Genomic DNA, 5,857 nt, shown 5'->3' with positions numbered 1-5,857 from the left:
GCTTCCAGGGCGGAGCGTGGCGCGTGCCAGCGGGGGCGGCGTGCGCGGTTGCCGGGACCCCGCGCGCGGAAAGAGCTTTCGCCTCGGGGGTCCCGGACCGCCGTGGTCCCGCGGGGGACACCCCAGCTCTTCCCGGCTGCCGAGAGCACCGTCTGCCCTCTCCCAGCCGCGGAGCGGGATGGGGCTCAGGATTCCACTGACATCACCGGCAGAGGTGCCGGGATCTCTCCCCACTCCGGGGGAGGAAGGGGGAAAGCGTGCCAGCCTCTGAAGCGCTGCGCTTTCTGCAGGCCCTGGCAAGGTTTGTTTGGACTTTACAGTTATCGGGGAGCGGGAGAGTGTGCGTCAGGATGAAGCACGGCCGGGCATCTTCTTTGAAAATCTGCCAGCAGGAAGATGCGGGTGTATATGTTAGGACCTCTTCATTCTAACTGTCATCCCTGAATAACTAGCCTCGATAGTCCATACTTCCTAGCGGAGTATGCTGGTGCTGAGTTAACTGGCAGAACTAAGTCTAGAAAAGTATATGGGCTGTGAATAAAGAAATGAGACCCCTACCATTCGCACTCCCGTCTCTGAGATACACCCTCCCCCTGTCCCACCAAGCAGAAGGGAAGATTTCCCATCCTAAAGAGAGGTTTCTTCCTTTTTAAAGGACACAGATGACTCAGCTTTTTTTTTTTTTTAACCTCTTTTGGAATATTCCTAGTCTAAGTGTTGAAATGAAACCAGAATAAAAGTTACCATTGGGTTTTCTTGTCAAAAAGAGATTTTGTTCATCTGCAGTTTCTCTGATGAATCTTAACTCCACAGGGTGTCTCTATTCTCAGAAGGTACTGTTACTCATTTCAACCTTGATTTTAACTGTAAATATCTCAGTAATTATCTCAGATTTGGGGGAGGGGTGCAAATGATTTATCATATCAATGTAATTAAGAGTCCAGGCTCTGGAGTTAGGCTTGATTCAAATCCTAGTTCTAGAATTCAAATGTGTTTTATAGTAAATATGGTGATTACATTTACCAGAAATCGACCTTAGAAGAACTGAACAGGGCCCCCCTGTTTGTATAAAGCTCCTGTGAAGGGAATGCAGGTCAGATTACTGTTCCTTCTGCATGTCTGCAACAGGCATGTGTATGCAGAGCCCCCTGGGTTGCAGAAGTAAGTGACCTGAAGAGCAGAGACAGTCCTTTGGAATCAGACAAATCATTTCACACACTGTCAGGTAATTATGAAAATCCAGGGTGATTATGAGTGAACTTGTTTCAGGCTGACTGAGGATTGATTTAAGTAGCATCTGCTGCTAGGTCTTCATCTCCCTAATGCAACTAATTGCATTCATGTTTTGTTTTTCCACCAGTGTAATGGTGTACCTACTATGTGCCAGTACTTGCATCACTTGCATCAGTTAATCACTTGCATCATTTAAGCTTCAGAGTCAGAGCTGTAATCTGGCTTTTTAGCCTTCACCAGAATAATCTACTAGAGCACTCTATTTCTGTTAAATTTCGTTGGCATGGCAACCACCAAGCAACACCATGGAAAGTGCCTTAAATCCCACAGCAGTCTGTTAGCCAGAGTGAGTGCAAGAGCACAGAGTATACGGAGGCTAAAAATAGGCAATTTACAGGGAGGTTTCCCCTTCCCCACTAGGAGGAGTGCAACTTACTTGCTCCCTTTGGTGGAGGCAAGTCTTCCCTGGTGGCTCAGAAGTAAAGAATCCACCTGCAATGCAGGAGACTTGAGTTTGATCCCTGTGTCCGGAAGATCCCCTGAAGGAGGAAATGGCAACGCAGTATTCTTGTCTGAAGAATACCATGGACAGAGGAACTTGGGCTACAGTCCATGGGGTCACAAAGAGTCGGACACAACTGAGTAACTAACACTTTGGTGGGATCAAACATGAGCCAATTGAGAGAGTGCTCAAATTTTCCAGTTTATAGGTTTCTTCACCCCAACACCTGGACTGGAAATGTGCAGACTCAAGGTCTAACACCAGTTTCACTCCCTCATTAGCTGTGTGAGATTCAGTCCAAGAGGGGCAACATCTCTGGGCTTTAGTGCCATTACTTATAAAAGACAGGGCCTGGAATGGACCAAGGGCCCTCCAGTGCTACAATCTTAGTTGCTAGTTCAGTTAATGTGTTTGTCATTTCCTTGCTAGCATGGATGGGGTGTCTAGCAAAGAGGGCATGGCAGGCAGGTGTGGTGGTGATACAGTTTGTCATTTGTCAACAGGCGATTTGGCAAAAATGAGGTCATCTCTGGTAGTAACAGCTGACATATGGCATGTTTACCACATGCTAAGGAAGGTTCTAAGTGATTTTCACATAATATGCCATTTAACCTTCCTCACTGGGCCAAGAGAGAAATTACTGGTGTCCCTATTTCATAAGTGAGAGTGTGTGTATGAGTGTGTGAGTGTGCAAGCACACATGCTTAGTCGCTGAGTCATGTCTAACTCTTGGCATCCTCACAGACCTCCTCTGTCCGTGGAATTCTCCAGGCAAGAATACTGGAGTGGGTTGCCATTCCGTTCTCTAGGGGATCTTCCCAACCCAGGGATCAAACATGGGTCTCCTGTACTGCAAGTGGATTCTTTACCATTTGAGCCATCAGGGAAGCCCCATAAATGAGTAAGCTGAGTCATAAAAATAATACAATTAATAGATCATATTTACACAGGTAGTAAATTATTTGGGCTTCCCAGGTGCCGCTAGTGGTAAATTATTTAGTTGGAATTTAAACACTGCTGCTGCTGCTGCTAAGTCGCTTCAGTCATGTCCGACTCTGTGTGACCCCAAAGATGGCAGCCCACCAGGCTCCCCTGTCCCTGGGATTCTCCAGGCAAGAACACTGGAGTGGGTTGCCATTGCCTTCTCCAATGCATGAAAGTGAAAAGTGAAAGGGAAGTCGCTCAGTCGTGTCCGACTCTTAGCAACCCCATGGACTGCAGCCTACCAGGCTCCTCCATCCCATGGGATTTTCCAGGCAAGAGGACTGGAATGGGGTGCCATTGCCTTCTCCAATTTAAACACAGACTACCTAAATTCAGAACCTATGCTTGACCATTATTCCATTGTACCCCCAGTGCTCAGATCATTGCCTGACCCCCCAAGGGTCCTCAAAAACTAACTGTTGAATATGCAATGCATGACTGCTATGCTAGAAGATTCTCAGTGAGTATTATTCACAAAACTTCAAAGCCCAGCGTTCCTTTCTTAGTAGTTTATAATATGAAAATAAACCTTTGAGACGTCTCCCCTAAGAAAATGGTTGGGGGGCGGGTAGAAAACATATTGCTATGAAATAAAATATACAGAAAAAGATACAGTTAAAATATAAGTATTGTTAGGTAATGAGTTTGGATTACGTGAAAAATGAATTATGCAACTGATGTTTTGTCAAAATAGAGCCTGTTTTCTAGGACCTAGAATACATAGGCCATTTTCTTCTGTTTTAGTTGAAACTTATATTTGTTTCTAGAAGCAAGAGGGGGAAAGTGGGCACTTATAAGTATAGGCATGGAGAACTGAACTTGAGAATAACATATAGGCTATAGAAATAAATCTTCTGATTGGGAAGAAGGATTCCCCCCACCTGCCCCATCTCAGCCTTCCACGGCAGTACGGGAGTGATTTTCTAGGGTTAAGAGAGAGGTATTTTATCAGGTGGCTCAGAACTAAGATCATAAGGTGAATTAAAAAGATAACTTCTTTGGAACATTATTATTGTAAGGTGAAATTAACGATGTACATCAGGCTTGACCTTCTAGTTTAATTCCTCTCTAAAAATGAGTTGTTAGTGTATTTTGAACTTTTTATTGGAGACGAGTATACATATAATAGTTTTTCATATCGTAAGTGTAAATCCTAATGAATTTCACAACCAGATACATTCCTGTGACCAGCATCTAGATCAGGAAACAGGGTGATTTCCTGCTTCTCACAACACTCCTTGGTATTCCTATTAAACACTTGTACCCTCCTCCATTAGTGTAACCATCGTCCTGACTTGTATCACAGAGGGGCTTAGGCTTGCCTCTGTGTTCTTCATGTAAATAAAATCCTATTGTATGGACCCTTTTTGGTTTTAGTAGATACTGCCTAATAGTAGTCAAAAATGTACCAGTTTACAAACCTTCTAACAATGTATGAGAGTTCCAAATGGTACCTACACATCACTTTCAACTCTTGGCATTTTCTGACTTTAGCCATTCTGGTGAGTGTGTAGTAGTAATCTCAAGCTGTGGTTTAATTTAGAAGTTCCTGATGGCCTTTCCATACTGTTCACGGGGTCCTCAAGACAAGAATACTGAAGAATGCTAAAGAATGCTCCAACTACCGTGCAATTGCACTCATCTCACATGCTAGCAAAGTAATGCTCAAAATTCTCCAAGCCAGACTTCAACAGTACGTGAAACATGATCTTCCAGATGTTCAAACTGGATTTAGAAAAGGCAGAGAGGAAACAGAGATCAAATTGCCAACATCTGTTGGATCATCGGAGAAGGCAATGGCACCCCACTCCAGTACTCTTGCCTGAAAAATCCCATGGATGGAGGAGTCTGGTAGGCTGCAGTCCATGGGGTCGCTAAGAGTCGGACACAACTGAGCGACTTCACTTTCACTTTTCACTTTCATGCATTGAAGGAAATGGCAACCCACTCCAGTGTTCTTGTCTGGAGAATCCCAGGGACGGGGGAGCCTGGTGGGTTGCCGTCTATGGGGTCGCACAGAGTCAGACATGACTGAAGCGACTTAGCAGCAGCAGTTGGATCATCGAAAAAGCAAGAGAGTTTCAGAAAAACATCTACTTCTGCTTTATTGACTATGCCAAAGCCTTTGACTGTGAAGATCACAACAAACTGAAAATTCTTCAAGATATGGGAATACCAGACCACCTGACCTGCCTCTTGAGAAATCTCTATGCAGGTCAAAAAGTAACAGTTAGAACTGGATGTGGAACAACAGACTGGTGCCAAATCGTGAAAGGAGTATGTCAAGGCTCTATATTGTCACCCTGCTTATTTAACTTATATGCAGAGAACATCATGTGAAATGCTGGGCTGGATGACGCACAAGCTGGAATCAAGATTGCTGGGAGAAATATCAATAACCTCAGATATGCAGATGATACCACACTTATTGGCAGGAAGTGAAGAGGAACTAGAGCCTCTTGATGAAAGTGAAAGAGGAGAGTGAAAAAGTTGGCTTAACACTCAACATTCAGAAAACTAAGATCATGGCATCTGGTCCCATCATTTCATAGCAAATAGATGGGGAACCATGGAAACAATGACAGACTTTGTTTTGGGGGGCTCCAAACTCACTGCAAATGGTGACTGCAGCCATGACATTAAAAGACACTTTCTCCTTGGAAGAAAAGTTATGACTAAACTAGACAGCATATTAAAAAGCAGACACATTACTTTGCCAACAAAGGTCCATCTAGTCAAAGCAATGGTTTTTCCAGTAGTCATGTATGGATGTGAGAGTTGGACTGTAAAGAAAGCTGAGTGCCAAAGAATTGATGCTTTTGAACTGTGGTGTTGGAGAAGACTCTTGAGAGTCCCTTGGACAGCAAGGAGATCCAACCAGTCAATCCTAAAGGAAATCCGTCCCGAATATTCATTGGAAGAAATGAATATTCCTGAAGCTGAAACTGAAGCTGAAGCTGAGGCTGAAACTCCAATACTTTGGCCACCTGATGCGAAGAACTGACTCATTTGTAAAGACCCTGATGCTGGGAAAGATTGAAGGCGGGAGGAGAAGGGGATGACAGAGGATGAGATGGTTGGATGGCATCACTGACTCGACATGAGTTTGGGTAAACTCCGGGATCTGGTGATGGACAG

The sequence above is a fragment of the Bubalus bubalis genome, chromosome 4 (genome assembly GCF_019923935.1).
Source record: "Bubalus bubalis isolate 160015118507 breed Murrah chromosome 4, NDDB_SH_1, whole genome shotgun sequence".
In the NCBI taxonomy this organism is placed as follows: Eukaryota; Metazoa; Chordata; class Mammalia; order Artiodactyla; family Bovidae; genus Bubalus; species Bubalus bubalis.
The sequence above is the reverse complement of the archived record's forward strand: the minus strand, read 5'-3'. Positions refer to the sequence as shown.